We start from the raw sequence: 12,894 nt of genomic DNA on the forward strand, positions 1-12,894 counted from the left end.
CCAGATGATAATGAAACTTTAGAGATGTTAGCAACTCAACAGCATTTCATAGGAAATAGCCATGGCCAATTTATTTTACACAAGTTGTTTCCTATGCACCTACCATTCTTTAATATGTTAAATGAATAACCATGTGTATACAAACCACTGATGTATATCCTATTATGTGGCAAATATAATAGCATCTATGATACTGTTTTGAGCTTACATTTAATACTAGATGCATTTCAAATTTGAGAGTTTTTTTGCCATTGGCGGGAGGAGGGGAGGAAATAAATAAAATTTCTTGTAGTCCTGTCTCTGTTCCTTGCAAAACAAGAAGTGCAGAATGACACAAACTGGGAACAACAAGAGGAGGGGGGGAGAATCACACAAGGCAATTAAAGTTGTAAATAACAGATGTATAGATATCATATATGGATTTCATTCAGAACTTGCCTTTCACATTCCCCTAATACTACTACTTCATACTAAAAATATCACTTCATATCTTTAAAGGATTGTACAGTCATTAACCAATTATTTCTTGCAATGAACATTCAACATTGGCAGAAACCCCAGACACTTACATTTAAAAAAAAATACTCCTCTCCCTTCTGAATGAGGTCCTAAAGCACATGCATCACTATCAGGCAGAATTGCTCCATTCCCATTTTTGGCATCAGGAACTCTCTTTTTTATTCTGTTTGTAAAGCTCCTAGCACAATGGATTCCTGGTCAATGACTAGGGGACTGAGGTGCTACTGCAATAACAAATTAATAATAATTATGTGTCCACAAAGATGACAAATATGATTCATGTAAATGTTGTGGGTGCCATCCCGAGAATATTGAATGGGTTCCCATTGAAAATCCCACTTTGAGGTGTTTTCAGGATTTTGCTGAAATTTGTATTTTAAGGACGCTACATTTTTAAGTAGTGTATTTCACAGTAGTTTTTATGAGGACCCAAGCACTTCAAATGGCCAGCTTATGTATATTCAGTTAACTCACTTAAGTCTCCCTCTCTCTCATTACCACTTTATGATTTATTTTTTAATTTTAGAAGCTGCTGCTTAGATTTATCCAATTAACATGTGCTTACATCAGCTGAAAGAGTGCACAAATCCACACATACAAATGCTACAGTTATACTCTGTAATCTACTAATAATTTTTACAAAAATTCTGCAAATAATATCCAAGAGCAAACACTTTTTCCAGCCTATAGCATCATGAAACCACTTCAATGTTTCTACAGCACATCCGTTACTGTGTATTATCTATGTCAGTCTGGCAGAGGCAAAAGGAAGGATGAGAATAGGGCACTAGCATTGTGGTTGATAAGTACATTTATGTAAAGGTACAGTATTAAAAAGTTTTAGACATACTTTGAAAATAGAAATATTGAAGGGTGTGTAAGTGGATTTACACTAAATTACAGTGATGCACGCCCAATCCATGACAAATAACTGCCTATACATCAATACACACTTCATGTCCGACACTGGCAATAAAATACCAAAGCTAGAGAAATTAATGCACAACACAGTAGTTTAGTGGGCTACCTAAAGTTATTTTTTACTTTAGACACACTAAACTGTGCTCCCCTCAATATTTATTAGAAAAGACAGCTGTTTGGTTATAACAGGACAGTAGCTGTCTAACTTTCTACAGTACTTGATTCAAAGCCAGTAATCCTGCAGATTTTTGAAACTATGATGTAGCCTGATTAGCTCAAAAGACTAAGCAAATCACCTAACTTCTCTGTGCCTCAGTTTTTGCACACTTACCCCATTTATAAGAAAGGGATGCCTGGCCTTACCTCACCTCAGATGAGAGTTATAAAGCTTATTTAGTTTGACAAGACCTCAGAAATCCTCAAAAAGACCCTCCACAAAAGAGCAAACTACTCTATTCTTCCGTCCCACAACAGAGTATCTATACAGTCCACAAAATGACGTGGCTTTTACTTTTCCTCAGAGTGTACCAGAAATGTATTTATAAAGTACATTTAGATGGCAAGCAGAGCTCAAATTAATTTCTTATCCATTTCCCAGAGCAGAAACAGAATTTCAGTTACTGACATACCTCTCTCCCTGGCCTCTGACAATGATTTGCTCTGCGGAGTAGCATTCATTGTCCCTGTCACAAGCAGCTGTCTGCCATCAAAGTGAAGAAAAAAAAATATACTGTGAGCAAACAGATGTCCATCTTTATCCTCAATATTCAATTGGGGAATGAAGTCTCTGCTGAAGCCTACCGAAGTCAGAAGAGTGGAAGCAGAATAGATGGCTCTGGGAGTCCAGTTCCATGCATGTGGTACAGGAACAGACCCCTGGAAGCACAGAACCCTACTGCAACTGCATCATTGGCTCAGGCCTAATGCTACCATAACAACATTGTGCATCCTGCTATGATATGTTACTTTAACAGAAATAATCAAGAGCACATCTATTAACATTCAAGGTTATACAGACATTATCTGCAACTAAATTCCATCTCAATCTCTATTACACACTTCCTTGAGCCTCACAACGAAGCTCTTCAAATTTCCTCTACCTGTATGCAATTCAATCTAAATGACCTGTATTTGTCTCTACCAGCTAAACAGCTACGATGCTGGGTGTAACTTTTATAAGCCATACTATACACATGAACTGATTGCATGGAATACATTGCTGCAAGGTTAAGTGCTCTGTTTATTAAAATTTTATTCCTCACCTGTCATTCTGAAGATTTTAAAGCACATTAATCAGCTTTATGTGGGAATTACTTCACCTGCCACAGAAATGCAGTCACTTCTGGGGTAGGACATAACAGCTGTTTAAGAGCGCACAGAAACACTATATAGCAGTCAGGAAGTAAAGCAAAATACCATATCTATTTTAAAAGACTGTGGTGTCTAAGTATCCATTACCAGTTGGGGTTTAAAAGCCATGAATGCCTAAAACCACTTGGACTCTAAGCAAACAGAAATCACATGCTATTACCCAACCTTCCACAACGGCAGCAGTTAAGATTTTTGGCACCACCAGCAGAAGGAGAGAGAAGGGAGAGTAAAAGGCTGCAGAGCACGTTGAAGACAGTAGCTATCGGCTATACGACCTGACCGAAAGCGAAGTGTCATCTTCATCAGTCAGTTTACGACTGTGACTACCTCGGCAGGCAGCTCCGGCTAGGGCGGAACCAGTGAGGAGTCAGGCTGAAATCAGCATCCTCAGTGGGGAAGAGTAGCGAGGTGAGGGATCGGGGAGGATGGAGGAGGGCAGGGATTCAGTGCAGGTGAGGGAGGACCAAGCGGACGGGGGACTCTGCAGAGGAATGTCCTGGGAGGGGCGCTGAGACCAGCCTCGGGAAGGGCGGGTCCGGGTGCCCCGAAAGCAGAGGGGATTCGGGGCCCCCCTGGGGAAGGCCTGGAGCCTAGCCGGAGCCCCGAGAAAGGGGTGGAGGGGCCTGGGGGAGCCCTAGAGCACGGAGACAGCGAACGGGGAAGCGCAGAGGCGCCCGGGTGAGGAGCGGAGCGGAGCGGGGCAGCCCTGGGGTGGAGGGAAGGCCCCAGGAAGGGGAGAAGGAAGTGCGGGGGGCTGGAGCTGAGGAGCCCGCTGAGAGGCCAGGCGGTGACGGGTCTGGCAGAGGGGCCCGGGGCAGTGGGGGGGCTGGCCGCCCCCAGGCTCCCTCGCACCAAGCGGCTCCCGGCCCGGCCCAGCTCCCTTTGTTACAGCAGCCCGAGCCCCGGGAACAAAGGGCGGGCGGGTGCGAGTCCCGGGCCCGCAGGCAGGCGGTGCTCACCTGGGTGCGGGGCCAGACCGGCCCGGGGCAGGCGAACGGGCGGCGGCGGCGACAGCAGGAGCGGGGGCCTGATCCGGAGCCGCGGCAGAGAGAAGGCGAGAGAGAGCGGCCGCCTCCTCCGTCGTGACTCACCGCGGCGGCCCAGGGAGGGAGGCGCCTGGGCGGCTCCGGGGGAGGGACCCGCCGCGTCCCAGCGCCCAGGGCAGCGGTGGCGCCTCAGGCACAACCCGAGGGGGGAGGGGCAAAGGGCGGCCTCAGAACCTGGGGGGTGGGGCCATCGTGCCAAAGGAGGAGGAGTTAGAGCCACAGGGAAGGGAGGGGCCAGAGATGTGGAAAGGGGTGTGGCCACCTTCGGGGTGGAGCTAAAGTCAAAAGCCGGGACAATTAACGGGGCGGGGTCAAAATTGGTTTAAACCCATGGGAATGGGGGAGTCCTGCAGAGGACAAGGAATGGGATGAAAACGAAGAAGAGAGGGCAGAACTGTAAAGGAGTAAGTGAGAGTGGCCAAATACCAGTGGGAGGAGTTTAAATGTACAGGGATGGCTGACGTGGAAGGGAGTTGGGGTTAGGATGGAATAAAGGGTGGAGTCAATGGTTCTGCAGGAGGAGCCAGTGAGAAAGGGGTGTGGACAACAAACCTAAGGGAGGAGTCAGTCTGAGAAACGGGAGGGAGGCAAAAGCACTGGGGAGGAGAAGAGCAAGACCTAGTGTTTAGGGAAGGAAGACCAGGAGTGGACTAAAGACAGGCTCATTGCAAGGTTGCTAGTAGAGCCAGAAATCCACCGGTACTGTCATTTAAGCTTCTTGCTGACAGGCTAGTACTGTTAGCAGAGTTGGCTCTAAGTCCATGTCCTGGTATGAAGTTAGATGTTCACCTTGTTGGGACAGATATTATAAATCAGACTCTGACATTATAAAGCAGTGCCAAGTGATGTTGTGGACTCAGCCTCACCTTCCCGCTAGCCATCCTACTCAGCTGGATATGGCTGTGCTATTACTAGGGCCCTACCAAATTCACAGTCCATTTTGGTCAATTTCACTGTGGTAGGATTTTAAAAATTGTAAATTTCATTATTTCAGCTACTTAAATCTGAAATTTCATAATGTTGTAATTGTTGAGGTCTTGACCCAAAAAGGAGTTGGGGAGGGGGAAGGGGTGTCACAAGGTTATTGTAGGGGGTGTTGTGGTACCCTTACTTTTGTGCTGCTGCTGGTGGTGGTATTGCCTTCAGAGCCGAACAGCTGGAAAGCAATGACTGATGGCCCGGAGCCCAGCTCTGAAGGCAGAACTGCTGCCAGCAGCAGCATAGAAGTAAGGATGGCATGGTATGGTATGGCCACTTTTACTTCTGTGCTGCTGCCTGAGCTGGGCCCTCAGTCAGCAGCCACGACTCTCCAGCCACCCAGCTCTGAAGGCAGCAGCTCAGCAGTAAGAGTGGCATGGTATGGTATTGCCAGGCTTACTTCTGTGCTGCTGCAGATGGGGAGTTGCCTTCAGAGCTGGGCGCCTGGCCAACAGTCACCGCTCTCCGGCCCCCCAGCTCTAAAAGCAGTCCAGAAGTAAGGGTGGCAATACCGTGACCCCCTTAAAATAACCTTGCCACCCCCCTGCAACTCTCTTTTGGGTCAGGACCCCCAATTTGAGAAATGCTGGTCTCCCCATCAAATCGGTATAGTATAGAGTAAAGGCACACAGAAGACCAGATTTCATGGTCCATGACACATTTTTCATGGCTGTGAATTTGGTAGGGCCCTGGCTATTACAGTATCTCCAGCCCAGTATTAAAACACATTCCACTAAAACTAAAATACAGACACCATAACCAGCTATGTTCTAACCCTGCTGAGAAACTGATATATTAAGACTGCCCAAATTATTGTGACGTTCAAGTAATAGGTCTTCTTTGCACATCTATGTGAAATTGCTTTTCTGAGCATAGATGCCACAACCTTCAACTCCTGTAATTTTAGGAGGAAGTCACATGGCCATTGAGCCATTCTGAGGTAGCTATGATACAAAGTCAAAAGTCAAATCTCATGCCTTGGGAAAATTATGTTTACAAATAAATATGGCACAAGCTTAAACTCCTAACAGACTACTGTAGGAGTTCATGTCCAACTGTTAATACAACCAGAATGACTGAATCCTGTAGTGCTACAAAAGGTGTCAATCATTGGGATGCACAGTTTAATGAATATTGTTAACTGATATTGTTTCAGTAAAAGTAGGATGGAGATTTTCACTGATAAGAGAAGTTAACACAAAACTGGAACACAAAAAAATCAGTTCTGACACTGACTTCTTTTGTGGTTAAGTTGTTTACTTACCTTCCACACACACGAGTTGTGGGAATGAGTTAAGGCTCACCTCCTCAAAGGTATTTAGGTGCCCAATTCCCATTGAAATCGTTAGGAGTTAGATAATAATAGGAGATATACCAATCTCCTAGAACTGGAAGGGACCTTGAAAGGTCATTGAGTCCAGCCCCCTGCCTTCACTAGCAGGACCAATTTTTGCCCCAGATCCCTAAGTGGCCCCCCTCAAGGAAGGAACTCACAACCCTAGGTTCAGCAAGCCAATGCTCAAACCACTGAGCTATCCCTCCCCCCAAGGGGCTAGCTTTGAGGATCTGGGTCTAATCATTTATAAAATTATTGAGACGAAAAGAGTTATAAGTGTTACTTAGTAAATATATTTTTATTCTATTTTATCTCAATTACATAAAAATAGTCAGAGCAATTAAATCAGTGGCCTGTCCTTTGATAGTTTATTTAATGACATCAAAGCTTAATGCTACTGAAATCTGTACCCCACTGACAGTTAATGAAGGTCTTAACATGAAAGCCCTTCCAAAGAGCAAACCCAAGCTGCAGACAGGAACAGGAATGGTGCAGACATGATGGGTTCTGAGATTATTACCAGCACATACACACTGCACAGCAGGCAGTAATGATTATTAATTATTTAAGAAAAGAACATGAGAGCACCAACAAAAGCTGGAAAGAAAAATGCGGAAGCATCGCTCTGGGATCCTCCAGTTAGAATAATGTTAATTAGCAATATACATGAGTCTGAGGGAAAGATCCAAAATCACTTTATGGCAGTGAGGAGTTGGCAGCTCCACCATGAAACAATTTTCTCATTTGTAATAGGATGTATTTGCTTCTGAAGGCATTAGGGGCAAAGTGTAATTTAAAAATAAAATACTGTACAGGTTCTAGCTCTCCTATCCTCATTTGAATACGTGGTTGTGTAACATATCCTACAGCAATTTTATATAGTATCAGTGTAGCACCCAGGTTGAAATGCATACCTCTAGAAAGCTTTTTAGTGAGGGATCTGTAGTATTTTGGCAACCTTTTGTGAATTCTCAAGGTCCTCTTCTTAAAATGATGGGTTCAAAACAATTTGCTCCCTTCTCCCTTACTATCTCCAACAACTATTCTGAGTTTTGGGATCACTGAGTTTTACAGGTTTTAAGATCTTGCAGACCTTTTGCTACTAGGCAACTTGCCAATTTACCATTCTATTATTCATAAAGCCCAAGACAGGCTATCAGGAGACCAGGCTTCTCTTGCCAGCTCTGCCACTCACTTGGGCAAGTCATTTAGGGCCTGATTTTCAGAAGTGCTAAGCACCTACAACTCCACCTGGACTATGGAAGATATGGATGCTCTGTGCCTCTGAAAACCAGTCTCTATCATGCCTGGGTTTCTCCATCCACAAAATGAGGATAATAAAGTTTATCAATCTTGGAAGGATGTTGTGATGCTTAGTTGTCTAAAGCAGCATTTCTCAAACTGGGGTCCACAGACCCCTGGGGACTCCTGAAGGTACTCCAAGGGGTCCGCAGACCCCACTGACAAACTCCTCTCCCTCCCTCAACTCTTCCCCACCTCTCAGTGCCAAACCAGGAGATTTTAGGTGCTAAAAGTCTGATGCAGTGGGGCTAAGGCAGGCTTCTTACCTGCCCTGGCTCTGCGCCGCTCCTGGATGCGGCCAGCATGTCCCTGCCACCCCTGGGGGAGCTAAGGGGGTCTCCATGCCCTGCTCCTGCAGCTCCCATTTGCCAGGAACTGCAGCCAATAGAAGCTGCAGGGGAAGTGCCTGCGGGCAGGGGCAATGCGTGGAGACCCCCTGCCACCCCACCCCCTGAGGATGTGCTGGTCACTTTCGGGAGCCACCCAAGGTATTATTAATTTCCTTCTTTGGGGACATTATTGTAGCCAAGCTGGGATCAAGAGTGATCTCAGTATTTTTCGTGACTAGTGGATAGCAGAGTTCTGGCATTGCCTCTATACTATGTTAGAACAATGTTACAAATATCTCAAATTAAATAATTCAGCAGTCTTTGCTGCACTACTTAGTGCTTAGATTCCACTGTGATGGATGCACTAGAAATTCCCAGAAAGATTAGATGAGATGGGCAAAAAAAAGATACGCACCACTGGCTGTTTAGTACAAGGGTAGGGCTTAAAATCCCATTTTGTTATGAAATCTGAGCTTAAAGTTTAGATGCTGAGAATCCTCTTTTCTCCTCAATCTCACCTCTTAACTGTATTTTAAAATAAAATGTTTCCAGATAAAATTTTGTATTTACGACCCTCCTGACTGTAGTGATTATCTTGCTAGATACTGACTTACCAACAGCACAGGGATTTAACATCAGGCACTACAAATGGTCTCCATGTTGTTAGGATGGCAGTTTGACGATCAGAAGAAAAGCTTTATTACTTATATATTAAGGAATGTGTGCCAACAAAATCTGCAAGGGGAAAACCCCAGGCACAACAAAGCACTTGCAATCATTATAGACCCATTTTTGGAGGCCTGTTGAAAACTGGGTATTGAATATTTTGTTTTATTAGTAAAGAGGTTAAACCAGTCTTCTGAATGATGGAAAGAAATTTCCATGACTAGAACTCAAACTTACAAACATCAAAAAATTCTTAACTGATTAAAACTCCATCCTTAATTTACCCCATGGTTCCAGCATAGCATAGGGATTTCAGCTAAGCACATGAAATTGTATACTATGTATGTTACTATACATACTGGCATTAAATCTCCATTTCTAAACCTACTCATTCATAGCTATATTTTCAAAAGTAGCATATTGTTTTGGATGCTCACATTTTTGATATCCAACATTAGACACCTTGGAACTGATTTTCAGAGTTCCCCTTGACTGCAGTTGGGAGTTTTAGGTGCTTAGTGCTTCTGAAAATCAGGCCCAAAAAGTGTCAAATTGGAAACACAAAAACTCAGGCACCAAAAATTATGAGTCCCCTCTTGAAAAATGTGACCTTGTTTGTGAAAGGTCGTGTTTTACATTGAAGGAAATTTTAATGAAAGAGGAAAATATAATCACCTATCAAGAGTTTTGTCTATATTAGGATTTAAAGAGATATTAGAACATTAGCTTACTTATTCTAACTAACGTTGTAAAAGTCTAGGGCAGACAAGGCAGAGTATATTTGCTAAGTTGGCTGAGCTAAAGCCTATGTTATTACAATATTTGACTCAAGCTAGGTATTTTAGGGGGCACTGTGGTAAAGCCTTCCTCCTGCAGAGGCCAGAAGGAGCCTCTCATGAGGATTAATAAGATTTCTACAGTCTTGGATGGTAAGTTCATTTATAACAGACGTCAAATGTTGAATTTACATAGGCAGTAAAATCTAGTGGTTAGAGCAACAAATCAGGCATCTTGGGTTCTGTTCCCACCTATGTACCTGAGTCACCAAGCAGTTATGGGCAAGTCACTTCCATTCTCTGTGCCTGTTTCCTCATCTTACCTACCACAATTATAATTAAATGCTTATACTTTGAGATCCTCCCAGGGAAGAAGGCATAGCTATGCAATGAATTATAATACTTAGACATTCCCTTGCACAAGACAGTAGCAGCTTTGGAAGTTTTTACTTGAGTTAATGAGACATAAGATACACTTTACAGAGACAGCTTTCTTACTACTCCAGTGGCGAATCGACTGTCCTTCTCTGCTTTGGCTGTTATTTGTTAATAACAAATTTGTTTCTCCTAGAGTTGCTGTGATCCAGGCCAATATTTCCTTGGTTATCTCTTTAAAGTCTTAAATAATTATGGCATGAAGCCTCTTAGAAAAGAGAGATCTGAGGCAACATAGAGCCAGAAAACTGCCTGTACAGTTTTCTGTGTATCAGGCGGTTAGTTTTGGAAAAGGATAAGGGAATTCCTAATTTACTTATGTTTGGGATTTGACTTGGATTCCTAACATATCAAGACTACTAGAATTCCCTCCCCACTGAGAACAGGTCTTGTTTCTATCCCAAGGAGGCCTACTGCTATCTCTCACAGGACATGGAACTGGTAATATCTCAAGAAACAAAAATGTCATCACAAAGAAATTTCTTAAACAAATTCATTGCTCCCTGTGACCTTTTATGATGTCCATATTTATGGAAAGGGGCAGGGTCTGCCAGAGGAGAAAGGGAGGGTTTGGAAGATGGGGGCTAGTTGGAGTCACAAGAAGATATTCACTCCTCTAACCAGAAAGCCACAGCACTGCCCAGAACTTGCTATAATGAGCTATTATGATGAAACAGTTGCAGACCCCAGGCATGACTAGACCAACTGTGTTGAGGACTTCTAGGAAAGAGGGAAGCTTGAGCATCTTGTACCAAGACAAAATGTCAGCTTCTTCCATGGATCCTACTAAAGAGCTCAGCATGGGAACACTCTTACTTATCTTAATAATTGGTGGTTAAGTAGACACAAAACAGAAAGGGGCATTTATTCCCTAATAAGCAGAGAGGCTTTCTCCAGGACCGGATGAGGGAGAGAGACGCAGAAGAGACAGAAGGCAGGCAAGTAGGGAACAGCATCTAGGTGACATTTACAGCTTTTTTTATTTTCAAAAGACAATCATTTTTTTCTGGACAGGATGGCAGGGGGACATAAAATCAGTGTGGTAAAGGGTTTACACAGTGACTGAAAAAGATAAAGGGATAAGTTTTGATTTGCCTACTACACCGCTACCTCCGGGGGGGGGGGTGGGGTGTGCACTCCAGTGGATCAAAGCAAGTTTAATATAAGACGGTTTCACTTATAACGCGGTAAGATTTTTTGGCTCCCAAGGACAGCGTTATATCGAGGTAGAGGTATATTTCTACCACTAATGACATCCTACTAAGGCAGCAGCTAAAAAGGCTGTAACACTAACATAAAATTCCCTACCCAACTGAACTAGATTTTCCTCAGCTCAGACAACATGATGGATTCTTAAGAGAGCTCTTAGATGAATCTTATATTTTTCCTTTAATGGTAATACAAATGACAAAGTTACTTTTCCATTCAAGATCACCCATGAACAAGAGGAAAACAACAGGGGGAGAAAGGGATGGAAGACGCAGACAAAGGTATTCATAGAAGCAATTTTTTCCCTGTCCCTTTTCTTTCTGATCCTACAACTACCACACTAGCCCTACAAAGAAAAAAGATTTAAAAATGAAAAATTAGATGACCAAAATGAACTTTGGGCAGCTGAACTGCCAGATTTACAGCTGTTTGCATTTTATAATTCTGGCTTAAGAAGTAAAATGATAAACACATATATAATACTTTTAATCTTCAAAGCACTTTACTAACAATGATTTAACCTCACACCATGAGGCATGTAAGTATTAAAATCCACATTTTACAGATGGGAAAAAATGAGACAGAGAATGAGTGATTTGCCTGGAGGTCACACACTGAGTCTACTGCAGAGCCAGAAACAGAACCCAGATTTCCTGAGTCCAAGGCCTGTGAATTATTAACTACAAGACCATCCTTTCCTCCAGACGTTTTTTTATTAAAAGATGATGATGTGAAGAGGAAACACTTGCTAAAATGCAGGATTGAAGAAAAAATGTTTACATGTTCAGCTTTCCTAACTGAGCAAATGATTACCATAATATTAGAACATGGATGTGAGGGGGCATTCTGGGCACTTGCTGCCCCCTACTGGAGGCCCTTCTACCATGGCACGACCCCCCCAAAGTAGTAGTAATGCTGAAAAAGGAAGAGCACTGAATTTAGACCATCCTCCAGCCCTCCAGGTTGCCTAGAGAGGCCTCACATGATCAGCCACAGACAAAATGAGTGAGACTTGGTCCTCCCACACTTAGAAGGGCCAGGAGCTGGCAGAGGCCAATCAGGGCCCAGCAGTTCAAATAAAAATAGTTGGCTGGTTCTACTAGAGGCCAGTTCTGAGTGAAACAAGGTTGTGTCTACCATAACCCAAGTGATCTGGCATGGTCAAGGCCTACCCAGGACAGTGTATGCATTGTATCTTTGTGAAGGACTACTGTTTCTGTTGTGGACTTTAATGCCTAGCTAGCTAGTCTTAGTTCAATGTTAATTTGTTTTCAGTAAAATGTGATAAGCCTGCTCCATGGGGCATGGGGTTCCTGCAAACTCTTGACAAAGTGTTTATCTTCAACACCTACTGAAGCATCAGGGATAGGATACTGGTGAAGTCATGATACCAAGATCACTAAGGACAATGTTTAATATAGCACACTTCTAAGTAACATGATTACTTTGTGATGATATTCCTGTAGCCCTTTAAAAAGTGGTTATCTTAGAGAAATAGTTTGTGTAGCCAACATGTAAGTAGCACATAGTGTCATTGTCTTCCTTTGTAAATTACAGCAATGGCTAAGGCATTCTGTGGGAAGGCCCCAACCCAAGGGTTAAGATACACATTTTTGATCCCACCCAAACTGTAACCAGGCATGTCTGCTTAGCCCACAGTACCCTGCAATGATTTTGACAGTTAATCTTGAAGTCTCTTTTGGCACGCGTCCCATCTCACCTTTACCTTCCTAAATCAAGGAACTTCTGGGGGAAAAAAACAAAAGGTAGGCCCATCTACATCCTTCTCTACCTTTCATCGCAGGAAATAATTCTCTTGCAGCAATTCATATTTTATTGTGGGGGCGGGGGGACTTCTCCCACTCCTCAGAGAACTCAGAATGCTTTGAGACAAAAAACACAAGAGAGGAAGCTTCCACTTGACAAATTCAATGTTCATGTCCTTCCTAATCATGTTTGGAACATTTCATCACTAAGTTCACTAGAACATCACTGACCTCTTCTGT

General features: G+C 43.4%; 2 protein-coding genes across 6 annotated transcripts in view; both read right to left on the reverse strand.

The window, feature by feature from the left end:
• CTNNBIP1 (catenin beta interacting protein 1) overlaps positions 1-3,936 on the reverse strand; it is a 66,354-nt gene extending 62,418 nt beyond the window's left edge. For 2 of the 4 annotated variants that reach the window (XM_050931458.1, XM_050931457.1), the window contains exon 1: positions 3,771-3,936. The gene's annotated coding sequence lies outside the window, so the exon portion shown is untranslated. Of the gene's footprint in view, positions 1-2,069; positions 2,144-3,770 lie in introns of those variants that run through there. The other 2 variants (XM_050931455.1, XM_050931456.1) reach the window with 2 other exon arrangements.
• The window catches only part of LZIC (leucine zipper and CTNNBIP1 domain containing), a 33,041-nt gene that overhangs the window by 3,154 nt on the left and 16,993 nt on the right, over positions 1-12,894 (reverse strand). The window lies entirely within an intron of this gene.

This window comes from Gopherus flavomarginatus, chromosome 21, assembly GCF_025201925.1.
Source record: "Gopherus flavomarginatus isolate rGopFla2 chromosome 21, rGopFla2.mat.asm, whole genome shotgun sequence".
Taxonomy (NCBI): domain Eukaryota; kingdom Metazoa; phylum Chordata; order Testudines; family Testudinidae; genus Gopherus; species Gopherus flavomarginatus.